Source organism: Mytilus edulis, chromosome 5 (genome assembly GCF_963676685.1).
Source record: "Mytilus edulis chromosome 5, xbMytEdul2.2, whole genome shotgun sequence".
In the NCBI taxonomy this organism is placed as follows: Eukaryota; Metazoa; Mollusca; class Bivalvia; order Mytilida; family Mytilidae; genus Mytilus; species Mytilus edulis.
Genome location: NC_092348.1, coordinates 75,934,956 through 75,958,896, shown reverse-complemented (window position 1 = coordinate 75,958,896; position 23,941 = coordinate 75,934,956). Strand labels below are relative to the sequence as shown.

At 33.2% G+C, this 23,941-nt stretch overlaps 1 long non-coding RNA gene across 1 annotated transcript; it reads right to left on the bottom strand.

Moving 5' to 3' along the window:
* Positions 1 to 22,763: 22,763 nt before the first annotated feature.
* On the bottom strand, positions 22,764 to 23,725 carry LOC139522523 (uncharacterized). The gene is made up of 2 exons (XR_011664462.1): positions 23,621 to 23,725; positions 22,764 to 22,950 (listed from the first exon to the last, which is right to left on the bottom strand). It is a non-coding gene; the product is annotated as an uncharacterized lncRNA (long non-coding RNA).
* Between the last annotated feature and the right edge of the window lie 216 nt (positions 23,726 to 23,941).

The window sequence follows — 23,941 nt, the reverse complement described above, 5'->3', positions numbered from 1 at the left end:
AATTTTTTGATACTAACGAAAACCATTTCTTGAGTTGAAATATTTATCATCACGATGTTATTTCATCTTGTTCGTTTATCATTATTATGTCACTAGATTTTGTTATTACATTAATATTGGTAAATATTGTCGCGAGTAAATTTCTGTATTTCACGTGTCTGCGAGTAGTATATATAATCTACGAGGAATAATGTTAACCAATATCCAGCCATTAATCCTTTTTTCGTACAGCCATGCTAGAAAAACTTCTTACAACACTGCGTATTTTGTTCACTGATAACGGCAAAAATTTGACGCTATATTTCCACTAATGCAATATGAATATGTCTTTCTAACTCTTCGTAATGTTCTACGGAAAACACTATGTTGCTATATAATGTCTTTTGCACCATTTACAACTGATTTATGTTTCAAAATTAGGGATCATTTTCATCGGTTGGTAAATGTTTCTATGAAATTTGTTCAGGTTTATATGTACTAGTATCATGAATACGATATTACTTAAAATAGTTAACTCCAGTTTTTCTTAGTTTTCTCCTTCGGCTTACTGCGAAAAAGATATATGAACAGTTGTGTTTTAAAAAAGGACATGTTTCTATAATTTATATAGCATAATGATTGTATGAGTTGTTTTTAAGGAAATTTTTTTAGCCCGAGGGTAGAGATAATTGTCCAAAAAAGGAAACATGCCAAGTGATTACGATATCAGTCATAGCTTTATGCATAATTGTTCAAATTAGAGTTTTAAACGACTTTGTCTTTTGTATAACTTTCTCCCGGACGACCTTGACTAGTTTTACAGACCTTGCACAGACAGGCAAAAATGTGATCTTGTTTTAAATTTATTTTATCATTATTCTTTTGTTATTGAGGTCAATTTATTTTGTTGAAATACATTTTATTTGTTCATGTTTTCTAAAAACTTACCAAAATAAATACAAATCTTTTACGTTTTATAATGATACATAAAGTTATTACGAAAAAAATTTATATAGGTTTTTAATTTGTTTTGTAATTTAGCTTCTTTGTGTCTATGTAGTTGCAAGGGGAAATAACTCTTAACTATAAACTTTTCGCATCAACGGTTACTTGCAACGGTTGCTTGAAAGCACAATCGAGTGCACGCAATATTGTTTCCTCTGAATACAAGTAGTAAACACATGAAATTAGTCCCAAATTATAGCTAAAAATTCTCAAAACAGTTATGCATATGATTCCTAAAACAATCGTTGATATTAAGTGTATACATTAATAATTTCCAAAAGTTAAATGACAGCTCCCACTTCGTACTACGGTTGATACGGAAGCAAATCGGGAAATCTCTAGTTAAACATTGTCAGATTCTAAAACATTCTCCTTTATCTTAAAGATATTCACACGGAGAGAATAGCGAGGGACGGTCATATCCTATCAGATTAGTTTTCATTGCCTTTATTGCCTCTGGCTGGAAAGCATGTCCAAGACATGTCTCACCTGTGATGGGCCATCCAAGTGGTAGGCGTTGTGCATAGGGTGAGCAGCCTGGTTCTATCCTTTGATCTAGGACATGATCAACTTCAATAGTGTCTCGCAAAATAATATGTGCATTTAACGGTGGAAAGTATTTTCTGATGTTATTTAGATGAGGGTAGTATGACGTTACCTTTGTTGTGGCGATTAGTGGAGGTAAATTGAAGGTAGCAGTTCTATCGAGAGATTTAATAATAAGTCCTTCTATCTCTCTCCCTGAAAGTTTAATCATACCACCAGATGACAACAATGAATAGTCATTTATGTTCACATTTAATATCAAATATGTCAAAGAGTTCTGGTTTAACCAAGGACTTGTTTGACTGGTCATCAATAATTGCATGCAATATAACAACTTTATCTGTCCTTGACTTTGGATCAACATTCACTTAGAGTGCTTTGACACAAGATTTACCTCTAAATGTTTTTCCACAAATCTGGGTGCATTTTGACACCACAGAACTATCAGTGTGAATATTTCTGTCTGACTTTATCTCCCCGCCATGCTCAGTAATGTTTCTTTTTCTTTTGATGTCAATCTATATGAAGTGCTGGTGACTGGTATGTGTTTCCACATTCATTGCATTCGACTGAATTTGTACAATCTCTCTGTCTATGAGATGTCTCAAAACATCTAAAACACAGTTTGTTTTCTTTAAGAAATTGTCTCCTTTCTTCATTTGGTTTCATCCGAAAACCACGACATTTGTCTAAGCCATGGTTAGAATTATGCAGAGGACAAAGTTTTGCACTAGATGTAATATTCTGATATGATTGCATTGTCTGTCTGACATGTTCTGTGTGATTGATCTTTATCTGCTAGAACAGTTTTTCTTGATAAAATATTTACATTTCTATCTGATTACTTTTGACATCTTCGATCTCTCTTTCCAGTATTGTTCACTGGCTGTTCATTATAACTAAAACTCGGATTACTCTTAATTTTGCTCTGATCTCGGATGAAACTTGACAAAGACGGTATATGGAGGAAATGCAACATAATGATCGTTCGTGTATTACAGCAGTTGAAGTCCATCTTTCTTGTAGCTGATACGGAAGTTTGTTAACGATAGGCTTTAAACCAGACGACGAGTCATAGTGGCTCAACATTGTCGATTACCCTTTTTAGTGACTTGATTTCCGATAAAATATCTGTAAAGAGTTTTGTATAGTCTTTGTATGTAATGTTGGGGAAAGAGTCTAGCGTCTTTCTCAATGCAGCCACCACCATTTCCGGACACTCATACCTATCTTCTAGCCTCTCCCATATCACTAACAGTGCCAGCGGAGAATGATAGGCGTTTGCAGCCTGTAAAGATTGTTGCCAATCTTTAATTTAAAAACAATATCTTTGGTTTCTAGATATTGAATAATGACTAAACAACTATTCAAAGTATCAGAAATTATTATTATCAATAATAATAAATACAAGTATATAAAGTACAATTTGTTAAAACGGTTGAATGTAATTTCGTGGATGTGTTATAACCTCTTCGGTTCTTTCAAGATCAGTTCAAATTCTTTTCGTTAAAAGAATAATCCGGTTTTTATAGGTCTTAGCACGCCTTATCCTTGCGTGTAATAATAGAGTTCGTTGCCAGTCAAGGTTTATCATGTAAATAATTGTCAGTACGTACATAAATATGAATTATAAAGAAAGCAAGCATGATTTCGTACGTCTCGACACCGATTTACCAATATAAAGCATGTAAATACAAGTAACTAAAGAAATGTAATATTCATAACAAGCTAGAAAACAAAGATGTTATTTGAACGCCACATGTTGGCGGAATTTAGTAACGTTAAATCGGCAACTGTAAAATTTGCCGGGAACGAGGTTCTGCCGCGATATTTTAACGTTCACAACACTGCCCTCCGTCAAAATAGAATTTCGTCTCGAAATTTAAATAAATACGAAATATCAAATCATTATATAAAATCAAACAAAGTTTAAACAAGCACCTGCTGTCTCAATAGAATATTAAATTAAAGAAATTTTGTTTTTGTCACTTTTGACTAGATCACGAATAACCTGATATCACGATCCATGACACGTATAATGGTAAAATTGTACCAACGGCATACAAACAATATACATATAAATAATATCAACAAATTTCTGAATTTGTGACTTTTCAATATAATGAAATGTTTTTAAAATTGTCAACGTCTTCTTTTTCGTACAGATTCACTGTTTTATTGGTTCGTCTCTTTTGGAATGTCTTTCTGTGTTCTTATGTTCTTTTCTCCTTCTGTGTACTCGTCTACTCTCTCGCTTTCGGTGTCAACGTTTTCTCTTTTCTTCCGCTTCCTCCAATCTTTTTGTGTATCTCAAGTTACATATTTTTTCATTCTCAAGTTCTTTCTTAGTTTGGTCTAAGTCTGTTTTACGGAAACTATCCTTCAGTTGACTATGTTTTTCCTCTGAACAGAATATGTTTCCATCCTCTTCCATAACTGAAACATTTACAATTTCTTCCGTAACTGGACTATTTTCATTTTCTATTAAAACATTTACGTGTTGTACTGTAACATGTTGCAACAGTTCAGGCAACATTTGGACATCGACATTGTCCGTCTGTGTACCTTTATAACTTGCACTTGTAATATTTCCTATACATACATGCATGTCATGCGTACTTGCTACTATGGGTTTTCTGTCATCTGTCATTACCGGCTCTATCATTGAATCTCTGGTTGACAGGAACTCACTTCTGTCCGCTTCTTTGTAAATGATAATATAAAAAAGAAGATGTGGTATGATTGCCAATGAGACAACTGTCCACAAGAGACTAAAATGACACAGACATTAAAAACTATAGGTCACCGTACGGCCTTCAACAATGAGCAAAGCCCATACCGCATAGTCAGCTATAAAAGGCCCCGATAAGACAATGTAAAACATTTCAAACGAGAAAACTAACAGCCTTATTTATATAAAAAAATTAACGAAAAACAAATATGTAACACATAAACAAACGACAACCACTGAATTACAGGCTCCTTACTTGGGACAGGCACATACATGAATAGTGTGGCTAGGTTAAGCATGCTAGTGGGATTTCAACTATCCCTCTAACCTGGGACAGTGGTATAACAGTATAACACAAGAAGGAACTATACAAATCAGTTGAAAAAGGCTTAACTCATCAGATGGACAAAAATACAAGTGGACGTGGCCGGGTTCTTATACATCCCGACACAAAAAGACACAATGAACATATCTGAGAGTACTCGCAGTTATATGACCGCTAGTTCAAAGCCACTAACAACTAATGAAAAAAATCATGCATCTAAGACTAAACTATCAATCCGTACACATCCAACATCCAATGGATTTAGTGTAAAGATGTCATAAACAGCCAGAGAAAAACATGACCTTGTGCAATGCTAAGTTACAGTTATCGACAGATTGCAGATCCATGAATATGTATATGTATATAACATACTAGTAATATTTAGTTAGCTTTTAATTTACTGATAACACAATCAATATTCATACCAATAAAACAATATTCAATGATCTTATTACAGTGTTAAATAGGTAACCTTTTAGAATAAGTTTATTTAAAGGAGCGACAAGTTTACATGGATCATTTCTAAATTTCCGGGCACGGTTAACAACATTTCCGTAAAAATGAGGATGTGCTATCCCGTTTGAAACAAGTTTTCTACAGGTACAACCAAACTTCAAAACCAAATCTTTATATCTATGGAAAAATTTAGTAAAGGTTTTAAGTAATTTGTGGTAACGATATCCCTGGTTTAATAATTTACCAGTATTACATAGATTGCGTTCGTTAAAATCAAAAACGTCAAAACAGACACGGGCATACCGAACGAGCTGTGAAATATAAACACCGTAAGATGGTGCCAAAGGAACATCACCATCTAAAAATGGAAAATTAACAATAGGGAACGAAAAATCGTCTCTTTTGTCGTTAATTTTAGTGTGGAGTTTCCCGTTTAAAACCGAAATATCTAAATCCAGGAAAGGACAGTTATGACCGAATACATTTGATTTATTTAAAGTAAGTTCCTTGGGGTAAATTTGAGCAGTATATTGAGAACATTCTTGATTATTTAACGAAAAAATATCATCAAGATAACGGTAAGTGTTGTTGAATTTATCAATTAAATGCAATTTCGACGGGTCTTTACTGAGTTTAGTCATAAACTGTGATTCGTAACAGTACAAAAACAAGTCTGCTATTAAAGGGACACAATAAGTGCCCGTGGGGATACCTACAACCTGTCGATAAACTTTGTTGCCGAAACGTACATAAATATTGTCAAGGATAAAATAAACAGCTTCAATCATCTCATCACACCTCCAGTAAGTATATCTAGCATATTTACCTTTCTCATTAGAGAAGAAGGCATTAAATGAGTTGCAGCAAATATATTTGCATTCAGCTTTACCAAACGCCCATTTAATTAAATAGGACAACTTTTGTTTAATAAGATAGTGTGGAAGTGTAGTGTAAAGAGTAGATAAGCCCAGAATTGGTGTCCTTTTCTCCGACTCTGGTTACTTTCATTCCATCAAGTAGGTCACAGCCTAATAATTTGTTCTCCCCAATGGGCGCTTCATAAACTGGCCATTTGAAGGTTTCACTCCTCAGATAAACTTCCGCCTCTGTAATCCCTTCTGTTGTCAAGTTTTTGCCGGTCTCAGCAACTTCCAAATTTCTTGCTGCTCCCCTTAGTTTTGGCCGTTTACTTTCAGGAATCTGATCATACAACTTCTCACTTAGAACAGTCACCTCTGCTCCATTGTCAATAACTGCATTCGTCACAATCTTGTTAATTACCACTGGAACTGCAATGCTAGCTGCTGTAACCCGATCAACGATAATATTCTCTTCTATCCTTCTGATCGTTTCTGCACTACCCATTACCTCATTTGGTGTGTTCTCTGATGTGTTCTGTTGTATCTCCTTAGACTCCTCAAACAACATCTCTAGGCTTAAATCTAGGTCCTGTATATCTAGGCTATCTTCTTCAAATGATATCTTTATACAAGCTGTACCCACTGATGTTATCGGTTCCATCAAATGCGTAAGTCTCTCCTCAGTTACATATCTTTTCCCACTAACTTTCCTTATTTCAATATCATCTTTACCTCCATCTAAATCAACAGTTTCTTGCAAACTAAGCTGACAAATGTTTCTGTCTCTATTCCCACTTTTATTCGTTACATATAAAGTCACCTGGTAAATAGCTTCAGTCATACTGGTAATCCTCTTTGTCGGTAATTCTATGGCAATGCTCTGCTCAGTTAATCTTCTTAACATGTACTCTACACTCAAGGTACTGTGAGTCGCTGCGTCAATAGTAGGAAATGACCGTATGACTAGCATTTCTACTCTGGATGCATACTCATGAATATTCTCTTTGCCTTGTTTTCGTAATGTGTGCAACTCCTGTCTATATGTCTCTGGATATCCATGGTCACCAAATCCATTGGACATAGCTGCACATCGCCCAAAGAAAGATCTTTTGGTCTCCGGTGAGAGGTAGGAAGCATAAACCATTGCCTCATCTGTAGGTGCTGTTACAAATTCAATGGCTTTGGTATTAGTATCCCATCTGTTGATCTTTGCAATAAGCTCGAATTGCATAAACTAGGCATTTTAAGGAGCTCTGCCATTGTAAAATGACACTCTGTTTCTTCTCCCATTATCTATCTTGGAGTTTTCAAAATTATGATGCTGTTGCTGTGGTCTGCCATACTGTTGCCTAGGTAACCAGTTTGAAACCGACGAATTGTTTGGATACTGCTGGTAGTCTGGACGTTGCTGGATTTCAGGCATTATTGTATTCGTACACGAATAGTTTGGATGATGCTAGACTCAGGTATTGTCGTATTTACATAGACATATGATGGTTGTTGCTGGGTCTCTGACAATGTTATATCCATGTATGTATGTATGTATGTATGTGTAGAACGTCTGGCAATGTTGTGCTATTATAGGAGTTTGTGGAACGTTGCTGGATCTCTGGCAATCTTATATTATTGCAGGAGTTTGTTGAACGTTGCTAGGGTTCTGCATAACTATTTTGACTGCTGATAACAGGGTCAGATTTCATCTGAGGAAAATATTGAGCATTGTTCTTCATCTGAAATTTTTCATTTCTCAATGCCTCCAATTCTTGTCTCATCTTTATCATTTTTTCACTCTCACATGATTTTTCTCTTGTTATAGTCGCTATAGCACTATCACTCTTACTTTGATTTTGGAAAAGAAATGGGTTTGTGCTTACTTCTTTTTGAATATTATTCGCAGTACTACTAAATGGCGTGGTGCTTGTATTTATCCCCCCCTGGTTTAAACTTATAGCCTAGTTTGAGGCTAAATAATTATAAGAAGTGACATCCACAAATGAGCAGGTATCAATATTTGTAGATGCAACAAACCAAGTGGGAATGATTGGACTAGCTAATGTGTTAATTCCCCTACTAAGTGCATTGGACCCCTCTTGTATACGAGATCTGTCTCTTAAATTATACATTATACTTTTAATTGCTAAATGGAATCAAGAGTTTCAATTTACCAATCAACTTGGATTAAACGTTATCCTTGTTAAACTTGTACTTTTTCAGCATTATTCAACTTAGATTACTTTTTATCCCTATTGAATTTGAAAAAGAATTTCTCTTATGTCTTACTTTAAAAACATCTTTTAAATTATGAATCTATCCTTACTTTGTGAAATGGACTATATAAATAACAAATTTGAAATAGACTATAACTTTTCCATCTTTTACCTTATCCAAATATTATATATCTAGAACTTAGATTTATATTTATCCTTGTTGTAAAAAAGAAGCTTTTGAAATAGAATATTTAGTATACAACTTTGAAATAGACTATAAATTTTATGACTGGACCCTTTTGAAAAATTATAGTCTTAATATATAACTTGGATTCAGATGTATCCTTGTTAAAAATAGACTCCTAAATTTAAACTCAACTTGGATTAAAATTTATCCTGGTCGAATATGGTTTTTACTTTTACTATTAGATTAAAATTTATCTTTGTTGAATTGTACCCCTTAAGTATTTTATTTCAACTTGGATTTATATTTATCCTTGTTGATATATATTCAATTTTAAATTATAACCTTTTCAACTGGGATTATAATTTATCCTTGTTGATATCGATTCTGACTAACTATTTTAAATTATAACCTTTACAACTTGGATTAGAATTTATCCTTGTTGAAATAGATTCTGACTAACTATATTATTATTTTTCAACTTGGATTAGAATTTATCCTTGTTGATATAAATTCTGACTAACTATATTCATTTATTACTTTTCAACTTGGATTTATATTTATCCGTGTTGATATATATTTTAACTAACTATAATATTACTTTTCAACTTGGATTATAATTTATCCTTGTTGATATCTTTTAAACTCAATAACTATTTTATTTCAACTTGGATTAAAATTTATCCTTGTTGAATTTAAAATTACTTAAATATATACTATAATCTAATTTATATTCACCAACTCTACTATCTATTTCTTTCAGCTTTTGTTGAAGTGTCTTTTTTTATGTTCAGGTTTTCTTGTGTAACCAAATATCATAAAATATGGACAGCAACAATGTATGTACTTAACAATTGCGTGCCTAATAAAATATTCACGTAGATTCTTAAAATATTCTTTTTGCTGCGTACTCGGGTCCTGTCCACTTGATTAACAAGTCTACTTCTTAACTCGGTGAGATGTCCAAGTCTTTAATCACATCCGAAAAGCCTGCCATCTAGTTTGAGTAAAACTCAGGTTGGTCATTAAAATTTGTTAGTCTTGTCATAAGCAGCTCTTTTTTCAACAGGAATTTAGTGAAGTCTGTTGTGAAGGCTCAGGTGGTTGGTGTACAAGCTATGGTGCACTGACGTTTAGATTTGATTTTTGAACGATATCAGGAGGTTAATTTTCTTCTAGAGAGCTAGACGTATAGCTTCATTCAGATCTCTCATAACCTGAGGAATTGTGCTATTATTAATTTCTTTTTGTTCTCTAGCACATTCTTTGGTTCGTTCTCTAGCAACCACTGATACTGATTCAGCTTTATTATCTTCTACAGATATCCCTTGTGAATTATTCATTGATTCAAGTACTTCCATTTCAGCAAAAGCAACTGCCGCTTCATTCTTACATTGATGAACCTCCAAGTCCACATCTAGAACAACTTGCTTCTTTTTTAATTCAGCTTCTTTTCCATAAATTTCAATTGTGTTGTCGCTGCTTCAGCTTTAACCTTTGACTTCATGACAACTGTACTCGCACTTGATCTTGACGTTTCTTTTGATGAGTGTTTCTACTAGATCTCCGTGAATGAGTAGATGATCTTCTGGAATGAGTGGATGATCTTTCATCTTTGTGTAAAAGTTCTGAAATCAGTATCCTATCTCCTTTGAGTTTATTCTCGAAAATATCTTTCTCAGTTGAACTGTCTTCAGTTCTGGCTCTAGTTGAAAAGTCTATGTAATTTACATTTAAAGTCTCGTAATTATCAACAGATTCATAGATATCGGCCTCATTTTCGGATTTTACTTTGTCTGGAAGACTTCCGAAACTATCGATAATAATCTCAACATTATCCCAAGATTTAGCAATTCTAGCTAAATGTTTCTCATTCCTTTTGTGTAGAGGGATTTGCACCTAACTGAACTGGTGGGAAAATACGTTACTTGCATCGATAAGTGATGTGGGACACTTCCCTTTAACGGACAAGAGGTAGTCTTTTGAGAACCTAATCCCCAATAGTGTTTGCAGGAGATGATAGATAGGTTGATGAAGAGAATTTCTAAAGACGTACGAACTATCGTAACATAAACACCCCTACTGGAGGAGTACGTTGTTTAGCATCGTCGTCTGACGGCAGACGTAAGTGTAAGCGGAAGAGAAATACAGATATAAACATTCGCGTCGAAGTTATGACTACAAATGTAGCAACGGGCGACGACAGAGGGGTGGATCGAGGAAATTCCACTTCATTGTGCACTAGCAGTGGATGTTTCACGGACAAGCTTAATAACAACTCCCCAATGGAGACGCATCGTTTAGAGCACAACTGCATGGGACCTGTTACTAAGATTAACACACGATTACATACAGTTAGAAACCCAATACTTTGGTCAATACGTATCAATAGATATTAAAAAAAGATGTGGTATTATTACCAATGAAACAATTCTCTAAATGAGACAAAAATAACACAGAAATTAACAACTATATGTCACCGTACGGCATTCAACAATGAGCAAAGCCCATACCCAATATAGTCAGCTATAAGAGGCCCTGAATTGAGAATGTAAAACAATTCAAACACGAAAAAATCTAAGGGCCTCATTTATGTAGATTCGCTCAAGCTGCGCATTGTCATGATCTCTGCTGTTTATACACGTCTTTGGTCCAACGAAAGTAGTGTATTTTTTCTCAAAGTGTCGAGACCATTTCAGACTACACCAATATTATCAAATACTGAATCAGACTTTTTAAGTAAAGTCTAGACCAAAGTCGTGTACAGTTAAGTACAGTTAGTACTGTTGAGATAATGTCGATTCTTATCGAGTAAAATATGTGCTCAATTTTACTGGTCGAGCATAAAATATGGTATTTTTAGACTCTGACCAGTTTGAAGTGTAACGATCAATAAACAAACAATTAAAAAGAGGATGGAACGCGGCATCGTTTTACCCCTTATCTCCACAAACGTACAATTTGGTCTAGGGGTGCCGGTAGAAAAGTTCGTTGGACGGATGAATTAGAAGAAGAGAAATTATATGTATGAAGTACCATATGGTAAAAATTAAATTATGTAAATGCCCAAAACGGCGCAGAACAGGGCCGATCGTACAAGGGCGTTAAAAACGTACATCATCATAGAAATCTGCTCGACGTTAATTCGTTTTAATCTATGTTACACTATAGTTCACTATTTAACAAGTTTGTTTTCTCCTAGCTCATGATGTTCAACTGTTAATTTTGATTAAATGATTTAAAAATCAAAATGAGTTTATAGTAATTTTATTTAAGAAAAAAAGGAAGACAGGTTCAAACAGATACAAAGCAAATTAATTCACATAGTTCTTTCAACACTACAGGTTACTTTTCATTCAATATTAATAAAATGTCCTATAAATTATCTGTCAATGAATTTGCCATCCTCCCCTAGAAAAGTTATTTAAGAAAATTTCTTTAATTTCTATATATTTCACGTTGTAGAGAGCAACAACAATGAATATCCTCTTTGTATTAGCATCGACTGTATTTATTGAAAACTCATGTAAGTATATTCACTTTGTTACGTTCCTTTGAAAATCCATTAAACATGAAATTCTTACTAATTTAAAATGTACATATACAAATATTGCAGAAAACTAAAATATATAATAACTGAAATCAGTATATTTCTTGGACATAATTCTTAAACTGTGTCTATATTTTTTGTGCAATTTATGCATTTCTTATCCAGGTTCACAGACGTTGACAAAATCCCCAGATTGCCTTTCAGTTGGAGATATATTGACGTTAACTTGTGAAACAATTGACTTATCGCAAGGCATAAACTTCAACCTAAACAATATTGATCAAGGTGGCTGTGTACCTTTAGTGGGATGCGCTGCTGGTATAACACAATCGGGAACGACTACAATTTTAATCATTTCTTCATTCGATGTTACATTGAACAGTGGCAGTTGGAAATGTACATATGGAGGATCAACGTCGACTGCAGTAACTATTGCTACAAAATCATGTAAGTTACTATCAGGGTCAACAATTTAAGAACGATTTATGTTTAAAGACAAATGAAAGAGGTGCAAAAGTTAGAAAACGGAGCGGATAAACAGGTAAAGTTAATTGAAAAGCCTTTTCTGCAAGAAAACCTATCTAAATACGACAGATTGCAACATTCTGTACGCCAACACAGTCACGTGATGTCTAACTTAATTGGATATGCATAGGATATTAACGTGAATGTGCACGAATTCAAAAGTCGTCTATCTAAGGGTGTACAAATATATCAGAAACTGTTTAGTGCATTATGGTGTCGAAGTTGCAATATTTTCCGTCTTTTTAATGTATTTAATGAATGAACTAAGCCCGTTAACTATATATCAAGCATACTTTAGTAGTCATACTTTTTGTAATCTACTTGTAGGAAATGTATTTGAGGATAAAAAACCTATTCAAAACACACTTCAAATTATTGATTCACATGTGAAATTAACATGTAAAGGGGCTGATGATAATGCTTTTTGTCAACACGTGTATGTCTTTAAAGTGTTTAATATAATAACATGTTTAAATGTGTAAACAGGCAAATAGATTACTTCACACCTCCTTGTTTTCATTGCTAATCATTGTTTTGATCATTTTGTATCAAACAACCATTTTTTTTATATAGAATATATAGATTATTGATTGCATGTGCGCTGTCAGTCACAAGTACTATGGCCGAAGTGCCACGTGACATATAAATGGAAGCGAACATGTTTTTGAGATAAGACACATGGATAAACCCGTCTATTCTGAAAAAAGAAAAGGAGATGAAGAATGAACGATCGAGATTACACGGATTAGATGATTATGACAAAGATGATGTGCGTTTTATCCATGTTGATAGTATACGAGTACGAGGAATCGTTTCAATCACTTAAAAAAATTAAGACTTGTTTAACAATTTGCACGTTTTGATCATATGAAAGAGATTCTCTGCCAAACAAACACCAATAGTTTAAAGACAAATTGTAGACTTTGGGATTCCAAAGAAGACGTTTAAACAGAAAATCTTATAATTTAAATAGAAAGGATAATCAAAGAAACATGGCGCATGTCCTCACTATCCAAACCATGGTTACGCGATGAATCAGATATTAATATACCTCTACACAAGTTCAATTTAAGTAAGATGCTGAACATCTAAATGGGGTTAAGATTATATTTCTAGTATCATATAAATAATTGTCTCATACTTCAGTTGCATAATTATTCAAAATTCGTCTTATAATAACTACATATTATTATTTCCAAATTTTGTCGGCTAAGTATTGCAGTTTATATCAGATGCTTGTTTTTACCATTTAATACATTTTCAATATGATTGTTCCATATGTCACTTTTAAATATATGTGTATGAGATCACACAATTAGTATGTGTTTATTGTTCATAGTAAAATTGATATCTTGTGTCGAAAATCATTACTTCTGAGGGTTTTATTTTCTCGTGATTGCAAGACATAAGCCACTTTCTGACAATTTATTCAGCTGTCTCAGGTGACGTCGTCATGAAAAGAGTAACTGAACGAATAACTATCTGCAAATAATCTGCATAAAGAAGTTATCTGTTGAGCAAAATTATTAATATATATTTATATATATAATATAAACAATAAAGGATTAAGAACTTATCCATGGTGACTGCAGCTTAAAAATTGCAAAAATGTCGAGAATGATTGATAAGTGAGCAACCATTTGATTTCAATGGGAGATGTATACAGTATTTCAACGCTATCAATCAAATTAATTTTACAAATTTACCATTATAAGGTATGGGAAAAATCTCGTGAAGAATAGTCTTTTTGTCCACTGCTTGAACAGAATATTTTTTCATCAATTTGGGACCGTGGTGTTCCTGTGGCACCATCTTGCGGTGTTTATATATCACAACTCGTTAGTTACATGTATGCCTGTGCCTATAGTGACATTTTAGATCTCAATAAGCCTAGTCTCTCTATTACTGGCAAATTATTGGGTCAGGGACCTCGTTACCACAAATGACTAAAAGCCTTTATTAAATTATTCCAAATATATAAAGATTCGATTTAGAAGTTTGACTGTACCTGTAAAAATACGAATTGCAGACGTAAAAGCACATCCTAGTTTTTATGTTGATGGTTTTGCCTGGTATGGACATTGATATACAATCTGGGTAAAATTTTCAATCCTTTAAATAAACGTATTCTAAAAGGTTACCAATTGACTTTTTTCAACACCAGTCTATGGAAGAAGCGAATCGATATAAACTTTTCATATTTCAACGAGCGATATTGTCTTATATCAACGAGTTGCATTGTAGGAAATTTCAGACGAATGTTCGCATTTGTACGAAGAAAGGCAGATTTCTCGGTATAAAGAAATTACTCTTTTCTTAAAACAGGGTGACATTTAACACGACATACGGACATATGTCTGCTGTATAATTTCCATGAACTATTTTATGTAATAATAAGTAAGGTGCGTTTAAACGAGAAAATTGAATTGTGGAATTAATGAAACATAAATGCACGATTTATCATTTGTAGATGTACACATTCAATAAATATCATGTAGCACATTCAATGGAATGCTATTGCGATTATTTCAATTGTTTGCTAAGCCAAAATCACCTATAAGTAAAATTTATCGGTAATTTGTACATTTTTTCTTTGATGTGTACTCGCTGATAATGTCAGTATCAGTGGACTGGCCGTGATATAAAAATTATTGGGTTAGTACGCAAATGACATGCGCGAATGCAACGCGTAAGGATCTACTTTCCCCTTTCATTCACTAAATTGCGCGTGATTTTTATCGCAAAAACGCACGAGATTTTTGGCGAATGAAGCACTTGACATTGATTATAACTTTCACAAAGTTAGTTTAGCCTTTTTTGTTGTGAAAATGTGAACAGAAAATGCATGAAAAAGCCGACAGACTTAAAAAAAAATGCGTTATCTATATGAAGTACAACTAACACATCGTCCATGGTGTTCCAATCCGAGTTTTTGCCGTTCCAAGTAGTTTTCTTTTTCTGTTTCTTGAGAAGTATTTGTTTTACCTGTTAAGTCACTATAAAGTGTTACAATTCAAATTTAAACGCAACACATAAATAGTGACCAAAAAGGTACCGCTATCGCATGAGAGAACCTAGAAAACAAATTTGAAATTTACGCATTTTCGACATTTTTGTGGGACCATCATATACAATTTTAAAAGATGTGGTTTCATTGTCAATTAAAAGACATATATTCATAGAACAAAGAACAAAAAAGTGAACTTATTCATTTGCGGATTTAGGATAAATTTTAAAAAGGGGGTAACCGGGACACCATTTATTAAAATGTTTGAAATAATTATGAAGTAGACAAGAAATGAGCTTGTTCTGATAATTTACAAATTACAGTCGGCTTTAAGTAAAATATAGTTATAACTTGACGTCGTTGAACTTAAAAATGATGATCGATGAAAAATCTGCCGATTCATATCGTATCATTCTAATGTTCTGACTTTCTATGCTCGAGGGGGGATAGGACATTAATCGGGACTCCGGGATCGGGTGTCTTTAAGCTCGTGATTTCGGGATTTACTTTATTTAAATCACAAGTGTTTGAAATCCTATCAATAGGGGTTAAAAATATACCAAAGTCGACTATTACAGTAGAGCTTCTCTCGAGACCCGTGGTAGCCCGCTGAAGGGAGACCCTTTCGTGGGCTATCGTGGGTCTCTGCCGCGGTACGTACGAGAGTCTACTGTGATAGTCGACTTTGGTCTATTTTTAACCCCTTATTGATAGGATTTCAAACTCCTGTGATTTAAATTCGGGACCTCGTGATTTCGTGTTTTTAAACCGTCCGGGATTTTAGGATCAGGACCCTCCTATCCCCCCTCTATGTTGATGCTTTGTGAAAAATAAAGAAATCTGACTTACCGGTATGCTACCATTATATTTGCCATTGTTAAAGTCATGTCCAAAGCAGAATATTAATGAAACACATGCAATAATTCCTTTTCAATACTTTGTGCAAGAGAACGCTATGTTTACTGCACTGTGACAAAATTTCAAATGACGTAATGCAGCCTGTGACGTCAAGTGTGATTCGCCGTGATTCGACGCGAAAAAGAAGTTCGCTTGTTATTTTCTCTATTAGTGTAGTAATTTTTATTTTTTTTTAAATTACCGATAAACAGAATAAAGGACTTTTTGTTTTTGATACTGACTTTATCACAGAAAATATCAGGCTCGCCCTTCGGGCTCACCTGATATTTTACTGTGATAAAGTCAGTATCAAAAACAAAAAGTCCTTTATTCTATATATACTGCTATATTTTATTAAATTAATGCGATGTTTGTCTTATATCATAGCGATGTGTTTTTAACATCAAAAAATTATGAATATGATACTTTTCTAATATATAACTGCTATATTTTTCTAAAATAAAATGAATACGATGACACGTCACATTGCATGTCAGGAAAACCGCAAACATGTATAATTCACAAACTTAGTTCATGACCGGCTTAAAGTTTGAGGATCAATATCACTAAAATTTCGTATCTGTAACAAAATTAACGCTTACATGAACTTATCATGTTGCTTGACCCTATTGAGATGCTAGTACTTGGAAGTGTTAACAACCTGTTCAGTCTATTGTTTTTAATCACATGGTTTAACCGACTAATTCTTTTTGAAGTGATGATGCATTGGCGGAATTTAAATGATGTTGTTTATAGTCTACCGACCTTTTAGATTCTAATATACGTCCAGTGGCGGATCCATGGGGAGGGTTGGGTTCCGGGGGTTGGAAATCCCCTGTTTTTGGCCGATCAATGCATTTGAATGGGGACATATGGTTGGAACCCCCTCCTTTTATCCTGGGTTTGGAACCCCCTTTTAAAAACGGCTGGATCCTCCCTTGAGGTCACACTGCTATAGCCTATCCACATGGGTAATATCGAAATAGACAAAAATTATCATTACTTAAAAGAAAAAAAACATTCTCATTGTTGAAGGTCGTACGGTGACCTATAATTGTTAATGTCTGAGTCATTTTGGTCTTTTGTGGACAGTTGTCTCATTGGCAATCACACAACATCTTCTTTTTTATATTCATTCAAACAATCCAATCCAATACAGCTTCAAATTACAATGAATATTCAAATGGTAAAATAAATATTCCAACCAAATTAAAATGTACAAATGCTGATGTCCCGAACTTTGAATACACCAATTGAGTAGCCTCAGACTATAAATTGAACAACTTCAGATACAACGAAAATCAAAAATATTGTCAAACAAAAAATGTATTTATTATTAACATAGAAAAAAAATAATGAGAAGGAAAACAGTTCTTTTTGGATATCAAAGACTTTTCCCGTTGGTAAATCGATATCTCATGAACATAATCAGCTCGCCGCGTGGACGCTCTTTTACATCGCGATGACCGTTAGGGCATTCCGATGTATTGTTGCAATAGAGATTTGACTTTCGTTTTTGACTGGTAACCGATCGTATAAATACGCAAACATTTCTTAGTGCAACATAAGAATCCGTATCGCTTGTTATAAAGTCGTTTCTTCAATGAATACTAAAAAAAATGTGTAGAAAACAAATAAATAAGATGTAAATGTCTATTGACGTTAGAAATGTGTATATATCTTTTCTATATTTATAAATTTAGATCGTTCAGTGCTGTTTATTTTTTGTTTTTATTGACGTTATCGTTCTTGTACCATCATAACTGTCGTTATAGTTAAAGTTTTAGAAGTGTGCTAGTTCATATTGCACTTTACAAAAGATTCAGCACCCAAATGACGTTTTTGGAGGACTGGAAAGCAGTTATTTATAAGGGGAAATTTTAAAGATTTATAGATAGAAGAAGATGGTGCATGAGTTCGAATGAGACAACTTTCCATCAAAGTAATAATTTGTTTCAAGTAAACCATTATAGATCAAAGTAGGGCCTTAAACACGGAGCCTTTGCTCACAGCGAACACCACGCTATACATGCTATATCTAGGATACAAAAATACTAGTGTTAAACCATTCAAACAGGAAAACCAACGGTCTAATTTGTATAAAAAAAGGAGATTCAAAAGTACAGGTCAGATTTTGTCGAATCAATCTGAACGAGGACAGTATTATTCATCTTTGTCACAAGTTAGTTTCATTGTTATCAATAAAGAAAGTCTTCCATGCGTGCGTTGCGAGAATATCAGATATATATTATTTCGGTTCGTTCATTATAAAATTTGCTAAATGTTATATATGTGAACAATAATGTTGATACTTTGCTATTTGATTACGACATTGTTTATAAAACCCCATCGGTACTGGCATTTTTTAAATTTTGAAAATGGTAGATTGAACCTGGTTTTATAGCGCAAAACCACTCACGTGTATGACAGTCTCATCACATTCTGTCATATTTACAACGATGCGTGAAAAAAACAGACATAATGGGTAAAATTGTCAAAATATGGGTACAGCAGTCAAATAATAATACTAAAAAGTACTAATATTGATAAAAAAAAAACACGCTATGATATTTTAAAAGTATCGCATCGATATTAGAACTAATAGCAATTGTATATATGCAATTTGAAAAACACAGCACTTCAAATTTTACACGGACATAAACTTTTGCTTCTTACTAACTTCTTAATGTATATTTAGACTCAATTCTTGTTAATATTTGAAAAATAAGATTTAAAATTAGTATTTTCTTAATTTTTCGTTGCCGAAAACAATATTTTTCGCAAGAAATGTCTGCATATTTACAATTGATATTAGACAATATCGCAATGTGATATAAGAAAAGGTTTTATCGATTCGCTTCTTCCATAGACTGAACACTGTAACTAGATATTCGAATATTATATCTTTGATATAAACATTGGTTTTGTTATCAGTAAATTAAAATCATACTGCATGTAAATAGTTTTGCTACATATATATGCACTTTAACGATACTGCAGTGTATTGATATCTTAATTTTGGCTTAGCACAAGATCTCTGACTGTTATGGACGTCTTTATACTGAATTCATTGGATGATGAATGTGTACTGATTGATGTTCTAGTCTCAGATGCATTTTGCGTTTGTTTATGTAATTTATACGTGTTTCGCGTTTGACGACGTGTACTGAAAGTCCTTTTTGTTGTTGTGGCTGGGGTGGATAAATACCAAACCACGTCCTATTATCCACCGAAAGAAACCCCACACAGTCAAAATATGACAACCGATTGCAGGACATAATCGATCTAATAACAGATCAGGTTTTTTTTTATTGAAGTCCGAAGTGTTTTGACTGCTAAACACCACTGATAAGTTGAGACAGATATACAAAATAACAGTTAATCAAGTTGAACGATGCTCATGAAACTTATGTTATAGCGATTTCAGTCTGAATAATAGTTTTCAACAATTTTACATATATATATATATATATATATATAGCGGGACGGCTGCAGTGCAGGCGATTTGGTGTCACGATATCACAGTAGCATGGGTTCGAATCCCGGCGAGGGAAGAACCAAAAATTTGCGAAAGCAAATTTACAGATCTAACATTGTTGGGTTGATGTTTAGACGAGTTGTATATACATTATGTACACAGCCATGTATCACCATCATTGATGGCGATCCGATGGATACATCTGTTGTAGGGTTGTCACTGACTCAGACGTACTTATATCGAAATCCGGATATGGTGTACTAAAGAAATATTGACACCGAATGTTTGCATTGTGGCACAACATCCTGTCCACAAGTTTACAAATTTTTTTTTCTGTGACGTATTAAATTTATATTAAGATCCATTTTGTTACATCTTGTGATCAATTTTATTTGGCAATCGCCAATGGCAGTCAGCAGGGTTAACGAACATCAGTTGTTCGACCTGTTCGTCAAATTCGTTTTGTTTAAATATACTTTTTCACTCATTTGGTCTTTTGGAAAATGTTGTTTGTGCTGTTTTTGGACCCTTCTACAACGAAATTTATTTGACATGCACACGTATAAAAATTGCGGTTTTTATCCAACGCAGTCATAGGTTTGAACGTAGTTTTCAATTTAGACTCGTTTATATTTTTTGTTTGGGCATGTATCATATTTTCCCTCCGTTTTATATGATCCGTTCATCCTATATATTGACTCTTAAAATTCAAGAGTTAATCTAAAAATGAGGGTACTTTCTCTAAAAATGAGGGTACTTTTTATATGGCCTTCCAAATACCGTTTCGATCCCTAACATCACTGAAGAGACATTTATTGTCGAAATCCGGATATGGTGTACTAAAGAAATATTGACACCGAATGTTTGTGGCACAACATCCTGTCCACAAGTTTACAATTTTTTTTTCTGTGACGTATTAAATTTATATTAAGGTATTCGGCCCATAATAGGCCAATATACAACAAGCAAAATAATTTACATTTTTATCAAGGATTGGGGGGTCTAAGAGTTCTTACTATGAAAAAAAAATCCGCAAAATATTTCCGGTTAACAGCAGAGCTGGGTTACAGTGCCCCCCCTTTTTTGTCCTAAAATGCCAAATAAGGGGTTTAAAGAGTATGTCATTTAAAAAAATCTATATAGTATAATTTACTAATCTATCTTTTAAAAGGAACCTTACATATAACCTTGTAAAATTGAACATAAAAAATAAATTGTTTTTTTGCTATTCTATTTTTAGAACTGTGTTATTGTTACTAATAATAGAAAAAGGAGAAAAGTCGAAAAATTGTCAATTGTATATCTTCACTAGTTCAAAAGTGAATATTTTAGGAGAGCATTAAAAAATGACATTTAAATTAATTTTACATATTGTTCCATCCTAAAAAAAAATTTGGAAACTTTTACCGTACCAATTTCGAGAAATTTTGATTTAAAATGTCAAGGTCACAGTTCGTAAATGGAGACTTGGTATCCCTGTTCTGATGTTTTTTGGTATAATTTGTGAAAATCTTTAGCAAAACTAACCATACTTCATATAATCTTATAATAAGAATAAACTATGATATTTATGACATATAAAGTTCAAAAGGTCAAAGGTCAAGGTCATTTCTTGGAGCTAAAATGAACAAAAATCTTCTTTTTTGCTAAATTTTCAAAAGTGTATCTACCTATTGGTCCCATAACCTTCACAACCTTTATTAATAAAGACCATTTGATGATATTCAAAAGATCATGGTTTGGTTTCAACATTTAGGGGTCAACAGGTCAAAAGGTCAAGTAATTTTAGGAGCTAAAATTAGACAATGACCTCCTATCTTGCTCAATTTTCTATAGTAAACTTACCTTTATGTACTATAATCTTTCATTTCATTTGTAAATTATGATAACTTTATGATATGCATTAGATAAAAGATTAACTTCAACCTTGAGGTGAAAAGGTCAAAGGTCAAGGTAATTTTAGGACCTGAAATATGAAAATTCTCTCCTTTTTGCTCATATTTTAAAAGTATATAATAAAAAGAAGATGTGGTATGATTACCAATGAGACAACTCTCTACAAGAGACCAAAATGATACAGAAATTAACAGTTATAGGTTACTGTACCGCCTTCAACAATGAACAAAGCCTATACCACATAGTCAGCTATAAAAGGCCCAAGATGACAATGTAAAACAATTCAAATGAGAAAACTCACTTCCTTATTTAAAAAAAAAAATGATTAAAAAAACAAATATTGTACATACAAACAAACCACAACCACTGAATAACAGGCTCCTGACTTGGGACAGACAAATACATACATAATGTAGAGGGTTTAAAACTGATGGACAATATTTATAGTTTTGCTACATGTTTTCGATTTCGTCGAATGTGCAACACCAGACATCACATGACAGAATTAGGGCTCAGACTGAGGATGCATTGTCTTATATTTCACACCAGCATTTACTAGAGCTTATTAAAAAATACCCAATCATTCCTGTTCAACATTGAACTTGGTTAGGTTAATTATCTGCCATGAAATATTTCAGAAAGTATTTATCCTTCTTCATACACATAGTAAATAATAGAAATAATCATCTTCAATGATATAAATAAACTCTATACATGTAACATTTCAATATTTATTTGTACATTATCATGAAAGTATAACATGGTCATGATGGTTCAAAAGATACAAATAAGTATTATCATATCTATATATACAATGTAAAATCAATATTAAATCTTTTGAATACATGTATTAACATTGTTCAATAAACCATGACAATGAGATCAGGATCAATCATAAGTATACCAAATTAAGCAGACCTATTGCTATTTGAATCTAATACATGAACTTGACCATGGGTACATTACTTTTTTTCACAGATCCATGAAATGTGGTCAATATCAAGGGAAAACAGTTTTACAGACAAGAGGAACTTTCAATTCATGCTCATTGCAACAATAAATATAATATTATTCACAAGGGAGATAATTAACATTAAAAACATTAATAAAAAAATGCTGAGTTCAAAATATCTGTAATGCAGCAACAACTTTTCTCTTTAGTCTAAGGTTGGTCAAATCCCACACAATTCCTGTTATGTCTTCAGCCCCTCATGGTATTGGAGCTTTTAGTACCACAATATATCAATACTGGCTGCCAATTTCATATTCTATCTCTTTGTTATGAGAGATAACATCTTGCCTAACTGGAAGTAAAAAAGAAAATTCATCACAAATTAATTAAAACTTTCAAATTTAGCATTTTGAAGAAGAAAATTATCACTATAGTATATGGTTGAAAGCAATCTACTACTTAATGTTTTTATGTGTTACAACACTGAGGGATGTTCCAGAAATAAATGAAGGGGGAGAGGGGGTCAGAATACACTTTTTAATTCACCACCACAATACATATTCTTTCATTTGCCATTTCAGAGTCTTTTATAGCTGAATATGCGGTATGGGCTTTGCTCATTGTTGAACCTTTGGCAATCATATGACATCTTTTTTTGTATATAAATAGGGGTATTAAAAACAAGATTGTAAAGTTTTTTTTTTTTTTAATAAAAGTCATTGACTTTCAAATATACACTACAGCTCAGGTGGATTTTGCTTTGTCCACCCGTCCCCAGTGGGAGTGGGCAAACTTTCTAGCTTGTCAACTCTGCCCACCCATAGGAGTGGGCATGCAATATCTTTTGTTTAATCAAAAGACTTGAAAGTACAATCAATTGAAAAAAGCAGAAAAGTATAAGATATTAATATTTTAACAAAAAAGAGATTATAGCTGGAGTGGGCCGGTGAAAAAAGCAAAATCCACCCAGGCTGTAGTGTAGCACTGTTCAAACATAATTGATTAAATATTAGCTAACATACTCAATTAATTGTTTCAAAGTCCATTACAATGAAGGATGTAGATGTATTCATAGGTCCCTCAACATTTAAAAATGTCTGCTTTGGTGTGGTATTTGGTATCTGGTGAATATATATATAACAATTAACATGAACATGTATCTTAGAAAACTGCTCTATTTATTACCTTTGCCCATTTTTTGCTATCAATCTGAACACAAAAAAAACCCTGTGTATTAGTTAATGGAAATACACATGATTAGTCTTTATACATTTACAAAATGTATCATGTTTTGATTATTTACAGACCCATAATGTACATTTAAATTAACAGTGACAGATTGC